General features: G+C 41.5%; 1 long non-coding RNA gene across 3 annotated transcripts; it reads right to left on the minus strand.

The window, feature by feature from the left end:
- Positions 1–726: 726 nt before the first annotated feature.
- On the minus strand, positions 727–11,528 carry LOC125262793. Of its 3 annotated transcripts, XR_007183610.1 has the most exons (5): positions 10,373–11,528; positions 9,324–9,409; positions 9,123–9,235; positions 1,398–1,472; positions 735–1,309 (listed from the first exon to the last, which is right to left on the minus strand). It is a non-coding gene; the product is annotated as an uncharacterized LOC125262793 (long non-coding RNA). The 3 variants fall into 3 exon arrangements; XR_007183609.1 differs by lacking the exon at positions 10,373–11,528 and having other exon boundaries at positions 727–1,309; positions 9,324–9,577; XR_007183612.1 differs by lacking the exons at positions 735–1,309; positions 1,398–1,472; positions 10,373–11,528 and adding an exon at positions 2,124–2,231 and having other exon boundaries at positions 9,324–9,556.
- Positions 11,529–20,019: the final 8,491 nt, after the last annotated feature.

A 20,019-nucleotide genomic window follows, 5' to 3' on the forward strand; every position in this document is an offset into this window, starting at 1 on the left:
CAACAACTTGTCTATGAGTGAACCAATGACGGTGCAGTTACACTGCGTTATTGAAAAAGGCTTCAGTAACGGGGAAAAAGGGAGACTTACGCAGTACTCGTTCCGTATCTCAGGGAACCGAGGTTACGTTAGTAACCGAGTACGATTCCCATATTCGTTGTGGCGACGTTTTAGTGGCACGTTGCTGGAACGTGACAGGTACGTCCTAAAGACCAAAATACCACCTCGACCTTTATCTTAAAATCTGCTTCTCACCTTTACTCCAGGGAATGGAGATGTGCACCGTCCATAACCTTGAAATCCATGCAGAACTGATAAACACTTCATTCTCTGCCATAAAACCTTATAAATTCTAATTGTTATAGGGAATTGTATTGCTTTGGTTAATACATTTGCAGATCAAAATATGTAGTGGAAACCAATAGAAACCCTCATTAAATTCTGATAGAAAATGGCTAGAAACACACTGCATCCATGAAATCATCAGCATTGTTACTTTGTACAATTACTAAGCCAATACATTTGAACATTACCATGTAACCATGTTTCAACCATGTAAAGTGTTATCAAGTTATGAGTACAGAAAATTGAACACATGAATTCATAAATTGAACAAATTCATAGATCAAACAATACAATCAATAAATAAATGTAACCAGTGATTAATATGTTTTATTCTTTTAATTGACAAAGTGTTTTATCATTAGATGGGTATAGTTAAATAATGATTTTTATCAATTATATTTATAGATACTCTTATGATTACTACTATCCATAATTTGGCACAAAAATGACAAAGATATGAAAAAGATTCAGCAGATATTTTATTACTTTATTTGCAAAAAATAAATCATTTCCTAAGTGTCCTGTATGAGGCAGCTGCTACAAATATACTGAGGTAATGTGCTTTAATACTGCTTTACTGCCAGACAATATCACAATTACCAAAGACATACAGTCCTTGAGCTTCTCAAAAGCTAAAAAAATCCAGAAGATGACATTCATAAAGAGTAAAAGATATGTATAAACAACAATATAGAGATTTTTAGCATTTCTTCAAATAATATTTTGGCCCACCCAAAAATATATGTACAGTTTTTGTTCAAGAAAATGAACATGTGGACTTTCTCAGGAAGAATTTGAGATCTCTCATTACGGTGTCCTCAGCTGTGTAGAACACTCTTTCCAACAGTGTTGCAGAGGTAGATGATGGAGAGCTGTGAGAGAAGAGGAAGGGTGTCTTTCTCAGGTTCTTCTGAGGCAAGGATAGGAGGTTGGTCTCTGTATATTCACTTTGGATTTTGGCAAACTGGAAGCAAAAAAAAAATAATTATTGTAGTAGTTATTGTAGTCAGGTTTATTGTTTGTTAGAAAGATATGAGTAAAGCATGTTTAACTTGTTCCTCCTCTTCTTCATCCTGAGCTGCACAGTCACCTTGGTCACCACTGCCATCATCATCCTCCTCTGGCAGCTGAAAGGTTGAATTACATTGTTAGAAGTTGCATTTTTACTTTTAAAAGCAGTATTTTCTACTTACCAAGGCTGCATTTGATGAAAAAATACAGTAAAATAATAATATTGTGAAGTAGTTTTACTTTAATATTCTAAAATAGTTTTACTATTAACTGTTTTCTATTTTAATCTATTTTTAAAAGTAAGTTATTCCTGTGATCAAAGCTGAATTTTCAGCATCATTACTCCAGTCTTCAGTGTCATATGATCCTTCAGAAATCATTCTAATATGATGATTTGATGCTCAAGAACACAAAAATATGAAGCAGCACATTTCAAAAGAAATGTCTGAGCATCAATTCAGCATATTAGAATGATCAAAGATCAAGTGGCACTGAAGACTAGAAAAATGATGTCGAAAATTTTCCGTCAAAGGAATAAATTAAATTTTGCAATTCCAAATCTCAATATCTTTGACTGGCAGTGTACATTATTACATTTAGATAATAAACAGTGCACAAATTCTCAAAGAACTTACATTTTAACGATTACTTCCCTCACTGCTGACTCCTTCAAGCTGGGGACACACTGAACGACTGAAGTGGATTTAAATACTTACAGATTATAAACAGACTGAACGCAACTGAACAGCTCTGATTCGACGTGTTTGGGCAAGATCAGTTGAAAGTATCAAATTACATTTATAATCGGCCTTACAGTCGTTAAGTGTGTCCCTGGCTTTAGTCCTTGTTGCAGCCTCCTCAAAAAATACATCTTTCTGTACACGAAAGCACGAAAAAAATATTTTAAGAAAAAATACAGTAAGGGCATATTTCATGTAGCCTAAATGAATTGATGATTTTTTTTTACATTTTTGATAGTATTTTGAAATCATTAAAATATCATGTATATATTGTAAGTTACAACATTATTTGTTTTTATCATGACATGAATTCATATCGTTCCAAACCTGTTAAGACTTTCGTTCATCTTCAAAACACAAATAAAGATAATTTAATGAAATCTGAGAGCTTTCTGTCCCTCCATTGACAGTCTACACAACTGCCACTTTGATGTTTAAAACAAAAGTTCATACAGATCGTAAATCTAATCTAATGAATTGAGAGGTTTAGTCCAAATTTTCTGAATAAACTCGATCACTTTATATAATGAACAAATTTAATACACAAGTGCATACAAATAAGTACAGTTGAGCTTCCATTTATGTTCGCAAATTAATGTTTATATGTAAATAAGTCTAAACTCAAACTGTATATTGCATTAAGCGAACAAGTCTCTTCAGAAAATTTGGACTAAACTGCTCCATTCATATGGATCAGTTTTACAATCTCTTTGTGAACTTTTTGAAGTGTCAAAGTGTTAGTTGCATGGTCTGTAAATTGAGGGAGATAACTCTCAGATTTCATTCAAATATCTTCACTTATGTTTCGAAGATGAACAACACATTCTTGCATGTTTGGAATGACATAAGGGTGAGTCATTTTTTTTTCATTTTTGTGTGAACTAACCCTTTAGGCAGGCGTACACTTTGTAAGTTCGAACACTCAGTAGTTTGTGAGCCCTTGCATACAAGTTAGTTAACCCGATAATCATGTCAAAGCAGTTGGTACATTGCACGACTGCACTACACAGCTTTTCTTTGTTTTAAAAACAGACTTAACATTTATCTATTATGGGTCCTAATTAGGAGACGATGAGCACATTAAGCTTTGTGCCATGCTGTTTATATTTATCAAGCAGTAAAACTGCCCCTTTCAACGCCCAAAACAAGAAGCTTGCGGATGAGATGATGAGAGGAAGGAGATTTTGGATTTTATTTGATAGTATCGAACAAATTAAAAAAAAAATGTCAATTGGACCCGGCCAATTCATTTCAACTAATGTGGTTACATGTGACTTTTTATTCCATCTGTGCTACTAGTCTGATTAAAGTCTGATTATTAGAGCCCATGTAAACACAGCTAATGTTGCTGCTATAGCTTCAGATTTAAAAAAAGTTATAGGGTTGCCAAGCAGCCTATGTGATGTGATTGTGTATAATTTGGGACTATTTACATGGACCCTAATAATTCATTTGTAATCGGACAGTCGAATTAAAGGGATAGTTCACCAAAAAATGAATGCTTTGGGCCAACATTGACTTCCATAGTAGAAAAAAAAAACTATGGAAGTCAATGGTGGTTCCCTTTCGATATTTCACTCGTACTGCGTATGGGGGAAAAGTCTCCCTTTTTCCCCGCTACTGAAGCCTTTTCAATAACGCAGTGTAACTGCACCGTCATTGGTTCACTCATAGACAAGTTGTTGAACCAATGGCGGCGCGGCTCAGCTGCGCGGCCTATGGGAAGAGAGCATGCGAACATTCCCGCCAAAAGGGGCGGGGTAAAGTGCTATATAAGCGAGCGTTTCGCCATAGGCCATCAGTCCTTTCTCCTTCAGCGACAACTGAACTTCTCTTCGCTGATCCTCGCCGAAGCCTGCTCGCCGGGAAAGAAGCTCGCCGCCTGAGAAGATGCTCCGCCGCCGTAGAAAAGGCCCTGCAGTGGACCCAGCCGACTCGCCGGATTCCCGCAGCGCCCGCGCCCTCGCCGACTGCCGCCTTCGTGCCGTCGACGAGCCGCCGCCTCCCGCTTCCTGCTACCGGCCGCTTCTCAGCGGGTCTCCTGCCGCCATCCGCCGCGCCCTTCTAAGCGTCCTCCCGCGGTTATATTAACCGCTTTCAGAGCATCTTTCCAGCGGTTTTCACCGCTTCGAGCACCGGCCCTCGCCGTTAGAGCCTCCCAATCGCCGTTTTCACGGCGCACGGCATTTCTAAATGCCACACCACTCTTGTGGTATGTGCAGAGCCCCTCTGCACGAAGGAGATGGGCACGACGAGTCGGCGGCTCATGCCCGCACTGCGTGTGCATGAGTCTCGCGTCTCTGTGCTCGCGGGCCGCCTTCTTCAAGCTAGAACAACCCGCCGCTTCCTGTGAGGGAGAGACCGCGGGGCAGAGCGGTTCAGCGCACGGAGATGGGCGAGCCCACGCCGGCTCAGCACCCGCGTGCCTCGCCCTCTCCCAACAGAGAGCAATCCCCCGTCTTGTTCTCCAGCCCTGACCAGCGTCCCTCAGCAGATGCGAGCGACCTCGTCTCATTTGGTGGATCCGACGAAGAGCCCCTCTTCGACTCCATGTCTATGGCAGCCTCTGAGCCAGAAGCCTGGGTTGGCGAGTTGGACGACCCCGCCCCCCTGTCTTCCTTGGAGCCCATCGACCACGGTACGGGCATTGACGCCGAGCTCTTCCGTGTCCTGTCCAAGGCCGTTGAAGATCTCGACCTCGACTGGGCCCCCCCAGAGGAGCCATCGCGGAGCCGCCTGGACGAGTGATTCCTCCCAGGTCGTCGTCAGGCCCCTCGCCAGCGCTCCGCCCCGTTCTTCCCAGAAGTTCACGAGGAACTCACAAAGTCGTGGCGCGCCCCTTACTCGGCCCGAAGCAGTGGCCGCTCACCTCTGTCCTCCCGCGGCTGTGGGGTGGAAGACGAAGAGAGCCCTCCCATCCAAGCCCTGCAGGACGACTTCCACCCTGGCAGGAAGGGCCTACGCCTCAGCAGGCCAAGCCGCTTCAGTACTACATTTTAGCTTTGCTGAAGAAAGGAGCTATAGAAACAGTTCCCTTTCCAGAGAGCGAGGTTTTAGCTCTGCTGAAGAAAGGGGCTATAGAAACAGTTCCCTTTCCAGAGAGCGAGTCGGGCTTTTACAGCCGCTACTTTCTGGTACCAAAGAAAGATGGCGGTCTCAGGCCCATTTTGGACCTCAGGTTGTTGAACCTTTCCCTTATGAAGTGAAAGTTCAAAGTCCTGACGCTGAAGCAGATCCTCGCGCAGATTTGCCACGAGGATTGGTTTTGCTCGCTGGATCTGAAAGACGCTTACTTCCACATCCAGATAGCCCCCCATCACAGGCGATTCTTGAGATTCGCATTCGAGGGTGTGGCTTATCAGTACACGGTCCTCCCCTTCGGGCTCTCCCTGGCTCCCCGCACTTTCACGAAGTGCATGAACGCTGCTCTTTCCCCTCTGAGGCAGATGGGAATACGAGTTTTGAATTACCTCGACGACTGGCTCATCCTGGCCAGCTCGCGTTCAGAACTAGAATACCACAGATCCGTGCTCCTCAGCCACTTACAGTGCCTGGGTCTCAGGGTCAACCTAGCCAAGAGCTCACTGCTCCCCACTCAACGTATCTCGTTCCTGGGTGCAGTGTTCGACTCGGTCCGCATGACGGCCGTAGTCTCACCAGAGCGCACTCTGGCCATTCAGCAGCTCGCGGCTTCCGTCAAGAACAAGGCCTACCTCCCTCTGAAGCTCTTCCAGAGGTTGCTAGGGCTCATGGCTTCCGCCTCCCCAGTTCTCCAGCTTGGCCTGCTTCGCATGCGGCCCCTGCAGTACTGGCTGAAAACCCGGGTCCCTCCCTACGCTTGGCGTCACGGACGCCTTCGCCTCAAGGTCAATCAGGCCTGTATAACGGCTCTGAAACCTTGGATGAACCCCACTTGGTTCACTCTAGGAGTACCCCTGCAGGCGGTAACACGAAGGACGGTTCTCTCGACAGACGCATCCAACTCAGGTTGGGGCGCCCTGTGCGAGGGCAGTCCGGCCTTCGGCTCGTGGACACACGAGGAAAGCCACCTTCACATCAACTGCCTCGAATTACTGGCAGTGATAGGAGCCTTCCAGGCCTTCCATTCTTGTCTGACGGGTCGCCACGTCTTAGTCCAATCGGACAGCATGACAGTGGTCTCATATATAAATCGCCAGGGGGGTCTTTCGTCCAGCCGCTTATGCACTCTGGCGCAGCGCCTTCTGGAATGGGCTTCCCCAAGGGTTCGGTCGCCCAGGGCGACTCATATACCTGGGAAGAGCAATCTGGGAGCAGACATGCTGTCTCGGAACAACATCCCCTCGGACGGGTGGATGCTCCACCCCCAGACTGTTCAAACCATATGGGAGTTCTTCGGGAGAGCAGAGGTGGACCTCTTTGCCTCAGAAGACAACTCTCATTGCCCAATTTATTTTTCGAAGAAAGACGACGCATTGGCACACATCTGGCCCAATATCCTTCTTTATGCCTTTCCTCCGATCGCCCTGATCCCTCAGGTCATCAGACGAGTCAGAGAGGATGGACACAAAGTTCTGTTGGTGGCCCCACTTTGGAGGAGCCAGATTTGGACCTCAGAGCTGTTTCGGCTTTCCACGAAAGCCCCCTGGCCAATCCCCCTGAGACGGGACCTCCTCTCTCAGGCGAACAGAACAATCTGGCACCCACAGCCAGAGCTTTGGGCTCTACATCTGTGGATCCTCGACGGGAGCCGTCTGACCTCCCCAGGAACGTTAGATACCATTTCACAGGCAAGAGCTCCATCCACGAGACATCTCTACGCCCAGAAGTGGGTGGTATTTGTTAGCTGGTGTTCTACACGCAGCATAGACCCGGAGGAATGTGAAGTATCTTCCATACTAACCTTCCTCCAAGAGCGTCTGGACTCGGGGCGGGCCCCCTCCACACTCAAGGTTTACGTAGCAGCCATTGCGGCGTTTCACTCGCCCATTGCTGGACAATCAGTAGGATGGAACGACTTGATTATTAAGTTTCTGAGGGGTTCCAGGCGATTGCATCCTCCTCGTCCCCTCACCGTTCCCCCCTGGGACCTCTCTTTGGTCCTCAGGGCTCTTAAAGGTCCTCCTTTTGAGCCATTACGTCTAGCAGGCCTCAAGCCCTTAACATTTAAAACCGCCCTGCTACTTGCATTGGTGTCGGTTAAACGCGTTGTCGATCTGCAGGCACTCTCTGTGAGCCCTGCATGCCTTGAATTCGGGCCTAACGACTCCAAGGTCGTTCTTAAACCAAGGGTTGGCTATGTTCCCAAGGTGCTCTCTACGCCGTTCAGAGCACAGGTGATCTCACTCTCTGCGCTTCCCCGTTCATCGGACGAGCCAGGGCTAGAATCACTATGCCCCGTTAGGGTTTTGCGTGTCTACATCGAGCGGTCACAGCCTTTCCGGCAGTCTGATCAGCTATTCATTTGTTTTGGTGGCCGCACCAAGGGGTCTCCGGTCTCAAAACAACGTCTATCACAATGGATCGTTGACGCCATAGCTCTTTCTTACTCCTCTGCAGGCGCTACTTGCCCCATCGGAGTTAGAGCCCATTCCACTAGAGGCATGGCTTCATCATGGGCCTGGTCCAGTGGAGTCTCTATCAAAGACATTTGTCAGATTCTACCAGTTGGACGTTCCGACCTTACATGCTCAGGTCCTTTCAGTGTAAATTCGCGGCCCTTAAGTATTCCGCTTTTTGCACAACACAAACCCAGGAGTTTTCACCTCCGTAGTGTAACAGGGTACGGCGGCTTCGGCCTTCACTTGTCCCTGGCCCCTTATGGTGCCCGTTCAAGTTCTGTCGTTCCCCAGCCGTGGCACGGCGCGGTTGAATTCGTTCCCCCATACGCAGTACGAGTGAAATATCGAAAGGGAACGTACTCGGTTACTAACGTAACCTTGGTTCCCTGAGATATGGAACGAGTACTGCGTTACTTGCCGTGCCACGAGGCTGCGGCTTAGGTCGTCGCTTCAGTCGATATGGCCTGATGGCCTATGGCGAAACGCTCGCTTATATAGCACTTTACCCCGCCCCTTTTGACGGGAATGTTCGCGCACTCTCTTCCCATAGGCCGCCCAGCTGAGCCACGCCGCCATTGGTTCAACAACTTGTCTATGAGTGAACCAATGACGGTGCAGTTACACTGCGTTATTGAAAAGGCTTCAGTAGCGGGGAAAAAGGGAGACTTTTCCCCCATACGCAGTACTCGTTCCATATCTCAGGGAACCGAGGTTACGTTAGTAACCGAGTACGTTTTTAACAGAAGAAATGTATACAGCTTTGGAACAAGCTGAGGGTGAGTAAATGATGACAATTTTCATTTTTGGGTGAACTATCCCTTTAAGTCACATGCAACCATGTCATTCAGAATAAATGTGCCAAATCAGATTTTAAAATTTCATTCTGATTGTAAGGGGTGGTTTAAACTTTTTCTAATCTGTTCGATAGGACATGTAAACACTTGATCAGATTAAAAACTGAAATTTGAAAGTGTAAAGCATGTGGAATGATGTAGAAATGACGCAATGACGCACGAAACTAACCATTGTTGTTGAATGAATGCAGTGTAATAAATGACTGTTGTCATAAAATTTCAAAATGCTTCTGTTTAGTTTTAAGCATTTTTACTGCTTGATAAATATAAGCAGCACAGCACATAGCTTCATGTTCTCTGTGTCTCCTAATCAGGACCTGGAATGATAAATATAAAGTCTGCTTTTTGAAACAGAAAAGAAGCAATGACAGGTTGATGGTTAATATGCACAAACAGCGGGAAAGTCTGTAATTTTGGACAGACAGTGCATTTTAAAATATCAAATCCGATTTCTAAATAAATGTATACATCAACTATATTCAGATTCATCAATCACAATGATTTCATTCTGAATTAAATAAAAAGTGTAAATGTATCAAACAGTAAAATTGCTGACCCCTCAAATTCAGAATTATTAACAACACCTTGTCTCGGTGAGTAATTGAATTGTGAAATTCAACCCTGTGAATTACCCGTTTGTCCTCCTGAGCCTTTTAACGAGAAGGCTGCTTTTATGGCTGGATGCTGATTGACACACCTTTTGACCATGTTCTCACATCCAGGACAACAAAATGATCAAGCAGACCTGAAACAAATGACCCATGATTGAAATCACTTTAAATCCATTTGGTCTTACCTAAGTGATATCGGAAAAATGAGGCTTAGTTGTTCACCCAGGATACGCTGCTTCTCCTGGAACATGGTCTGCATGATGAATGATCTCTTGATTCTGGACCCGTGCAGTCCACCTGGAGATTATCTGAATGATATGTGGTTGTATATAAAGGGTAATTAATGACTGAACGTTACATACATACCGATAGCAGCACCATTAGTCCAGGACCTTATATCTACACTGTAAAAAATGACCGTGATTTTAACAGTAAAAGACTGTAAAAATGCTGCGGTTAAAAACTGTTAATTGGTTTACAGAAAGTTTCCGTACTATATACGGTGAATAACTGTAATAGATCTAACGGTACATTTAATGTAATTTTACGGTAAAATACCGTTAAATTCACAGTTTTTGAAAGTGAAAAATAACAATTCATTGTAAAATTTACAGTGAAAAACCGTAAATTGACATTCCCACAATTCCCTGCGTGACACTTCACATTTGATATATTTTTGTTGAAATAACTCTGTTTCTTCTTAGTTTTTCTCATTTTTTTCTAATCAGTTATGTACATTAGGGTTTTATGTATGTCTAATGTTGTTAAATTAATGTTTATTGCATTTTTAAAATGTCATGCATGTTACCATGATGGTGTTTAGTGTGTGTGTGAATGACACTGTGTGCACCTTCTATATATTAGTATTGTCCTCCTCAGCTTGTGGAAAAGCTGCTTGTGATGAATTTTGATTCATCATGTGACTCTTATCACCACTGGGTTTGGTGACTGTCAGTGTATTATAAAGATACAAAACAGATATTAGTACTTCATTAGGTTGGTAAATTAACATTATATCAGTTAATGAAATATGTTATTTTACCGTAAATTTTACTGGGATTTTTTTTTACAGTGTACTGAAATCCAATGTTAAATATACATAATTAAAATGTAAAATTCACATGTAACTCCGTAAGTATGTTTACGGTTTGATGTCATTTTTACAGTATTGTTCTGGTAACCACAGCTGCCGGGATTTTTCCGTAGAAACAACGGGATTTTTTTTACAGTGTATTTGTACTGAACAAGTCAGAAACTAATTTAATACCCACCCCTGCTTATAAGTCCCTCCAGAAAAACGCGATTATGCGATCGCCTGATTTCATGCATAATCAGCCAACGTCCGCATATTTATGCGGGGGTCGCATTTTTTTCAAATACGCCGCACTTTCGCCGCATAAATTGCCGATTTCAGCAAGCAAAATATATGCGGGGCTAGCATATATTTTGCTTCACACTAGTAAAGCGCCATTATTTTCCCCCTATTGCCATGGGAACCTTGTGAAGTGACGTAATTACGCGACGTGAACATCATCTGCAAACCATGTAACCATGATGAAGCACACAAATCATTCTCATTTGCCAATAAAAATAAGCGCAAAAGACCGCGCGAAGCAGTTTCCCGGTGTGTTACATGACAGTGGGTGCAAAATACTCCGTGCAACTGCGTGTTGAGGCTGGAAAACCACTTTCACTTTGCCACCGCCAAGGATGGTTAAAGCAGCAGCGGAAGCAGGCAGGACGAAGCACACATTTTTAAAAATATTTTATTTGTTTATTTTTATAGAAGTTTTTGGATATTCATAATAATACGTTTATTTTATATAGCGCCTTTCTACAAACTCATATTCCTTTTGTAAAGCTACAGAACTTGTTTGACTCAATGTTTTGTAAGTTTGAGCCATGTGTTAATTAAGTTCTGAAATAAAACAGAATGAGAACTTAAATATTCTGTGATTTAGTATGCTTGCTTATCATAGGAAGTAATAGGAAATTACTCTTTACATTAAAGTAGTAGTCTAGTGAGAACAGGGTGTTGGGGGAATCACTGATTTGGCTGGTTCATTGGCTGTCATTACAAAAGAATTTAAGTTAACAACCCGTGAAGTAATTAACCGTGTCTGATTAACCGTTTTATATAGATTTTATTGAATTTTCAGTATGGTTCATGTGAGCTTCAGGGAGGCCAGGCAGAGTCTAAAATTAACAAACACTCTACTACAGGTGCCGTTTAACGAATATACGTTAAGTGATTATTCTGCGGTTTATAGCATTAAACAGTTAACGTTACACTTAAAATAACTAAAATAAAAATATAAAACTGTGTCTCAGATTTTAACGTTAACTTTACCTCAGACCGCCTCACAGGGATTTATTTATGAAATAAATTTAGAAAACCAAAATCACTGCACTAACATTACTCATCACAGGTGATATTTAAGCCGAGTTCAGACTGCACGATTTTCAAAGTAGTCGGGTCACTGTTCTTTTCACACTGCATGACTATCTTGGCCAGCATTCAGTCGCTGCAGTGTTCAAACTGCACGATGGATCGGCGACAGAGGGTTTCACACTGCATGACTTTACAATAGGAAGAATCGCCGACAACTCTGTCTGGCACGCAAACTACGTTTCACAACCAAACACACGCGAGATGTGACAAGGAAACAACGCGATATCACGCGTGCAGGACCGGAGTTATTAGGCTTGTTTGAGATGAGCAAATTCTGCGCAGAACCGATCACCGGTGATCACCGCGAGATGCATGCCGGTTAGAAATGTGTCCGAGGGTGGGCCGCCTTGCTCTGATGTCATGCCGACGTGTGTCAAAAACCTCTCGCGAGTGCGAGGCGGACGTGTCGGATTCTGCAGTCGAGCGCAGTTGCTCTCCACTGACTGCGCGGACCAAAAGCACGATGGGAAACGACTTGCTGACGACACAGCTTAAAGCTTATTGGTTTAAACAACCGTGATGTATTGATCCGATTTAAAATGTTTGATTTTAAAACTCTAATATCATGTTTTTATGTGTAAAAATAATGTGTGAATATTCCCAAACTCTCTGAAACAGTGATCTCTCTATGGGTTATGCGAACGTTGTCATTTATAAAAAAAAAAAATATAAAAACATGTCTATAATTAAAGTAAAAATGATTGATACACACATCTTTCGAATGGAAATAAATAACAAGTACTTTGGGTGTATTGTTCATTATGTTTATTTTCATATAAAAGCAACAGAACTTAAATTACATCCAGTTTATCAGCAACACAGCGCACGAGTGTGAAACCCGCGATATCCGCCTTTGATCTCGTAGGTTCTGATCCACTACGAGAACAGAGAACTGTTCGTCTTGCCTGCACTTTTTTCACTCCTCCCCTAACTGCAGCCGCCTACTCTCGGCTGAACTTCAGGCGAGGCTAGGCGCATCTCAAACAAGCCTATTATTTGATGCAAAAACTTGTGAAAATGAGATCCAGGCAGTAAATAAAGTTGATGAAAAATTATTTATTCATTACAATTAAATTTAGCCTCACACGCAAACTTTAATCGATAATGAAAATACTTAATAAAACCAAAAGGTAAAATAACCATCATAAAGTATTAGTCAATAGTTAATAAAATTTAGAGTATTGTAAAATCCAGAGTATTGTATCTAATAGATGAAGATCAAAAAGAGCAATAATTAAGACATTTGCAGATAAGAGACAAGAAGTAGAAGTCAAGGAGAGCAAAGGAGGGAAAAAGCTGAATTATCAACAACTCAGTCCATATTATACCATAAGCATACAGGGAAATTCCCAACCCACACAAACTGATGTTTTTGTTCTAAATTGATGTTTTTGTTCTAAAAGAAAAGGTTAATTTCACCCACTACGTCATCCACTGGTCCAGTGTCAAAAATAGTTGTTTTATCCCCTATAGGGAATTTTGCAAATCTTACCCTTTTAAATGTCATCAGGAAAAATAACAGACATATTTTGATCAGAATTCAAATGGTTAATTCTGCAGGCGTCCAATGTCTAACCACAAACGTGTCAGCGTGACCTGTCACACTAGAACACTTGAAGAACAATTGAACATAGAAATCATACTCTTAAATATAAAATAACCATAAGGGTACAATCACCAGTGAATACTTGAAAATATGATAAGAATTAATCTATAAAGTATGAGTACATAAATATATGAAAGCAAAAGTCATAAGCCATAAATGATTAAAAATAAATATTAACAAAAGTGCATGAATATGAATATTGACCATTTCGGATCCATCATTATTATTATTATTAAAACGGTAGCCCGCAAGCTTGCAATACGAGTTGCCTGTGCGCTGATTTGCAGCGAAAACAAGAAAAAGAAAAGAAGAATATGGAGGAGGAAATAGTTGGGGAGACTGTGGATTGTGTGTTCTGCATCGTGAGTTGGAGGTAAATAAATAACTTTTCAATGTGCTGCTGTTGCGGATGGTCAAGCAAATGTTTGTGTTTTGTTTCCGTTTGATAGAATTGTAATGTTTATGTGAATGAAGCCATGCTTGCTGATATTGTGGTCTCCTCCCCGAACTCCCCGCTGCTCTGTATCTTGCTCTCTCATTGGCTGTCGGTCATCGCCGATGCAGTTTTCAGTCAGAACACTTTTCACACTGCAGGATTTTGAATCGCCGACAGGTCCAGATATTTAGCATGCCAAATATCTCACGGGCGTCGGCGACTCGTCGGCGATTCTCTCAGATCGCGTCTTTGCTCATTCACACTGCGTGATTGTCACTCGCGTGAACGAGCACCGATTTGCCTGAGATTTCGGGCATTTGTCGGCGATTTCTCAAAACCTGTCGGCGAGCCAAAATCGGGGCTAAAATCGTGCAGTCTGAAGTCGGCATTAGTGTCATATGGGCAAAAACGATGAATAAAAGCAGATTTGTAGGGCTTACCTTTTACTCTGCATCTTGCGGAAGAACATTGTAGCCGGAGCTACTTCTCTCTGTTTAAGTCTATGACTAGTCATGCAGGTATTTGTGCTACTCCGCAGCGGTTCCTACCAGACTGGTCTAAAATAGTCCGAATATAAACACTTATTCTAGGTGTACCATAATGATTCAATGTACAACAAAAACACGGTTTGGAAAATGTATTCATGCTGTACATTCCTATTGTATAATTTTTGTAAATTTTGAACACCAAAAGTTACATATCTGGAAAGTTATCAGGAAACCAATGGACCACGTCGCTACAACGTTCTCCATGGGATTAACCAGCGACGTCTTTTGAGGACGTGTCCGCCGCGTTTCTGGAACTTTACCACGACGTCCTCACAACGTTGTCATTCAGTAAACCTCTTGTTCACAAACATATGAATAATCACAATTTATTAAGTAAAATGTTAGGTAGTTTTGCTGGCAAATATTTTATGAATATGTAGGCTATTAGGTATATCTCAAATATAAATAAAACTATGTCGATTCATTTAAAAAGCTTTAATCAATTAAATTTACTCATAATATCCAAATGCCATATTAACAAACATAATGTTGGCTTAATGCAATATCTATAAACTTATCAGGAGACCAGTGGACCACGTCGCTACAACGTTCTCCTTGGTATTAACCAGCGACATCTTTTGAGGACGTGCCCGCGACGTTTCTGGAAGCCAAGATTCTAAAAAATGGAACATTACCACGACGTCCTCACAACGTTGTCATAAAGTAATGTCACGCTGACCAAATGACGACTAACTGTAGGCTACTGTGTTTGCTGGGGCGGCCTCGCTCAGTGCGGGTCGGTGGAGACGGTTGGATTGTTGTTAGCCTACTTTGAGCATTTCCATTTTATGCAACTTTACACATTTATTAATAGTAAATTAATAATTAATACATTTAAGATCATCATGTTTGCAGCGAACAATATAAATCAGACCTAATGGAATAATAATAGTATTACTTCACTATCTGAAATATATATATTGTACGTTTTAATGGATCACACTACAAACATAATGATCTTATAATACATGATGCATTGCTGTGTCCATTATCACATTATTTTGGACACTTTTGCTTTAACATACAACACTGCAAAAACAAGCTGTCATTTTCTGTTATATATTTATTGTCCAACATTCCCAATTTTTCTGATGCATGTCCTTAGTTTAATTTCATATGTTGGTAATAATTCAGTGTTTATAATGCTAATACTTGAACTTCAAAGAATTTTAACCCAAACTGACTGGGTTTCTATAGAGCAAAGGTTTTGTGAAAAAAATTGGAAGACTTAAACACAAAGTCTGTAAAATAAACTGTTAAAAGGATTTGATGATTAGTAGTGATAGTATTGTATTCTGTGTTGTCATCATTCAGGTTGGATTTTAACTTTAATGTACATTTTTTTTAACAAAGCAGCTGATATTGCCATAAAAACTAGTGGACCGACGAGTTGCTTTCACGCCAAAATGGCGGAAATGCACAGATGCTGCTGGGCGCCGGGGTTGCAAAGGAACGTTCTATTGAGTTTCGATTCTTGTTATTGTATATATTCTTTGCTCTGCGTCTCAGGCTGCGTTACTGAGGGAGGTTAGCGAGGGATGGGCATAAAAAAAAAAAATGAACTGGAACGCAGCCCAGTTCGTTTTTTATCCCCTTTCCTCGCTAACTTACCTCAGTCTCGTCCTATGCCCTTGACCACTTGGAATCTGCTATGGAGTTGATTTATTATTTAATTTTTTTCCCCTTACAAAACTGTTTAATGCAGCATTCTATATGTATACAGGTGTGTTTGGGTTGTCTTAGATATTTAAAAAAAAGAATTAATATATCATAGAGTTGTTTGTGGTGGGGTAAATAGAGTACCTCAGGGATGACATGTTTTTGTAGGCAAAACCCGGAAGTGAGTTAGCATTTTAGGACTTCCGGTTCCATCGCCCTAAAGTCTATGGATCGCCTGAAATATGGTCTGTGATTAAATATTTTTACGTTTTGATCTATGACATAAAACACACCATTTATAATCCACTTGTGATTTTTTAAACCTTTATTGTGTCTTAAAAACGACGGTTTCTAACAAATTGCTAAAAGGGACTACTTCCTTTGGCGGGGACTTTAGACGTCATCATGACAAACAGGACATTTGTACAGCATTTCTCATGAAAAAGTGGATAAGTATTCATACACAGCGCAGATCATAATCAGCGAGTATGTTTTTAAATAAAGTTATTTTTCAAATAAAGTTTGAGGAAGCTTGGTGGTGGTGACGTTGATCCGCAACCATGGTGTGCTGTAGTCCGTTTATAGCCTACTGTTAGCTTTTTATATCTGACGACTATATTTAGGCTTCAAAATGTATAAATGTAAAGATTATCTGGATAGACAAAATGTGTAAGTGTCATAACCCTTTGTTAAACATAGAGCTTATTTTTTGCGATTTTCCAAAAATCTATGGGAAAAATGCATAGGCTTTCGATTGAGGGAACCTGTGCGCCGCTAACTTCCGGCTTGGCCTACAAAAAGGTACTCTATTAAACGCAATTTGCAGTGACATCACAATCTTTTTTTTAATTTTTTTTATTGCATTTTTAAATTTTTTACAACAGACAAAAGTATGAAAACATACCAATAATTCCAACATTATAATGTCCCAAAGTTGAAACAACCACTAGCCAATCTTGTGCTAGCATTTTTTTTGCAGATGTTAAACTGGCCAGCCAGACAATTTTTTGCAGCTTAGAGAAATTCAACTGAGAGTCGTCATTCAGTAATAATACATTGATATAGGACATTGAAGCATTTTTGATAAAATAGCACATACTTCCTTCCAAAAATTTTTGAACTTTTTCACATTCCCACATCATATGGAAAAAGGATCCAAGCTGTTGGTCAGGACACTTATCACAGAAGGGATTAAAAGTGGAGTCAATATGATATTTTTTGAGTGGGGTCCAATAAGTTCTGTGACAGAAGTTATAATGGATCATTTGGTGATTGGGATTTCTAGATGAAGTAAAAACACTCTTTCCCAATCCATAATACCTTCCTCTTGTTCACAGTCTCTTTCCCATGTATGCTGTATAGCTAAACGACTTGCTGTAGCCTCTAAGGCCTTCCTGTACATCCATGAAGTGAAGTGACTAGAAGAGGACAAATCAAACCAAGCGATGATCGGATGTTTGGGAAGAGTTTCCCCCCAGGGCACCCCATAGGCCTTCATGGCCGACCTTAAGCGCAAATATAAAAACAGAGAAGAGTGTTCTGTTCCATACTGCTCATGTCATGATCATGAGTTGGAGTGCCAAGTTTAGCCACCAGAGGGCACTCCAACAAGGACTTTTGTCACCTGTCTACTACATTACCCATAAGACACTTCCCTGGACTCATTATCTCATAATGAGTCTCATTATGGGTCCACTACATAAGGGCAAGGCGCTTCGGTGGCGCCGGAAGCCCTCTGCCATCACCGAGCTGCCTGCTCTCCCTGATTCGGCCACGGAGGCCGTCACTGTGCTGCCGCCGCCGCCCAGGCCGCCAGCCCTGCCGCCGCCAACCAATCCTTCTGTCCTGCCACCGTCGTCCAGGCTTTCTGCCCTGCTGCCACTGCCTCGGCCGTTTGAACCGCGGGAACCCGCCTGGTCAGTTCCTCCAGCGCCGCCTTGGCAACCAGCCAGGACTTCAGACCCCAGTGTACCCGCCTGGTCTGTTCCTCCGGCTCCCCCCTGGCCTTCGGTTGGGGGCTCTGGTCCTGGCCCGCCGTCCCCCCCCCCGGTCCTCCTCCAGTCCACCTCCCTCCTGAGAGTTGTGTTTTTGTTTTTTGTTTTTTTTCTTGGAGCGTCTGGTAGCCGCTCCGTAAGGAGGGGGTACTGTCATGATCATGAGTTGGAGTGCCAAGTTTAGCCACCAGAGGGCACTCCAACAAGGACTTTTGTCACCTGTCTACTACATTACCCATAAGACACTTCCCTGGACTCATTATCTCATTGTCATTGCACCCAGCTGTTTTGTGTTTCATCATTAGTGTCTGTCTATTTATACTCAGTTGTTTCTGTCCTTGGTTGTGGTTTGTTGTATTGTGATGTGCACTTTTGTATTTCTGGCTTTTGTTTTTGTGGACTGATTATCTGGATTTTGACCCCTTGCCTGCCTTTGGATTTACGTTTCTGGACTCTCCATTAAATGCTAACGCTGCAACTGGATCTCAACATCTTGTTCTTGTGTGCCCGTGACAGCTCACACAGTTCTTGAAAGCTTAACATGCATTTAGGACCTGAAATATCTTTCAGTGTATAAATGCCCTTCTGCATCCAGTCTCTGGAGAAAAATGGTGCACCTCCTGAACAAATTTTATTATTATACCAAATGGGAGTGTAGGTGTGCCAATTATGTGAATATTTAATACATTTTTCCATCAGTTTAAAATTGACTATCGTATTGGCGATGATTGGACCGAAAGCTTGCATACATTGATTGTTATTTAGCCCAGAGAACAGTATATCTTGTAACCTATATTTGCCTGCTTGGCTCTCTTCTATCTCTTGCCAAGAGACCTTAGAGAGCGGGTTAAGCCAAACCTTAATGCATTTTATTTGAAAGGCCCTATGATACAATCAAAATTTGGAAGTGCTAATCCCCCATTATGTTTTTCATGCTGCAGTGTTCCAAATTTTAATCTGGGTTGTTTACCGTTCCAAATTTACGAATTGTAGAATTAAGTTTGTGCCAAAAAATTTTAGGAGCAGGCAGCGGAATCATGGGGCTAAGAAAATTGATTCGCGGCAACATATTTATTTTAACACACGCTATTCTGGCATGTAATGATAGTGGCATCGAGGTCCATTTTCTGAGATCTTGTTCGACCCTTGCTTGAATTTGTAGATAGTTGGCATCAGGTATAACATGGAGGGATGAATGAACAACAATGCCTAAGTAACAGATTGAAGTTTGTACGGGAATATCACAAGGCAGTTTAACTTTCTTAGCCATACTATTAACCCTCTACCGCACGCATTATGATAAATCTATAAAAAAAAATATTTGACTCTTTTTCTTTTCTTAGAATGGCTTAACTTAAAGTGCTGTAAAAAAAAATTTGGAAAAAAATATTATTTTAAGGTACTTTATGATATGTTGCCATATGGCAACAACGTACAATAGTGGAAATAACTTAGAATAAGTGTAAGTGTATATAGTTAATATTTTTCCTCAGAAATGTTGTTTGTATTGAATCAATTGGTGCTATTATAAGCTTTAGCAGTAATTATAAACAATACCTTATACTTATTTTCCAACATCTTGTGCTTTTCCATTCTCTTTTGCTAAATAATGCTTTATATTCTTTAAATTTCATTACATTTTTCATGAATATTATTTAAATTGCAAATGTAGACACTTAAAAACAAATCTAATACTGTTCATCATGTATCATAAAACATTGACATAAAACCAAAAACATTGCAGTTCATGAAAATTCAACATTACGCAATCTTATGAGAGGAAGGTTATGAACATGAACCCCCATAATCCTTGAAACTTCACCTTTTTTCTGTACGAAACTTCAAAAAGCATTTTTTTTTCAGAGGTGAGACACATGTAGACATCATATTTGGTGGTCTTCACCCTAACAATACACTTACATCCACTTACACCTGCCTTTTTGAGACACCATGGTAGGCCAGTGGTTGGTCTGGGCCAGTATACTGGCTGTGATGGCAGATCTCTGATGTTGATTTAATCCATAATACAAATGCCATGGCAGTCCATAACATACGACTAATCAACATTATATCACTAGCATTAATGTTGTTATTGTTACAGCTTAACAGACTGCAGCTAACATTTGCTAGCTATCTAACGTATTATAATAATGTCATTCCATTATTGCGCAGTGTTGCCATATGGCAACACAGACATTTTCTCAATTTACCAAAAACTAATTT

This window comes from Megalobrama amblycephala, linkage group LG1 (assembly GCF_018812025.1).
Source record: "Megalobrama amblycephala isolate DHTTF-2021 linkage group LG1, ASM1881202v1, whole genome shotgun sequence".
Taxonomy (NCBI): domain Eukaryota; kingdom Metazoa; phylum Chordata; class Actinopteri; order Cypriniformes; family Xenocyprididae; genus Megalobrama; species Megalobrama amblycephala.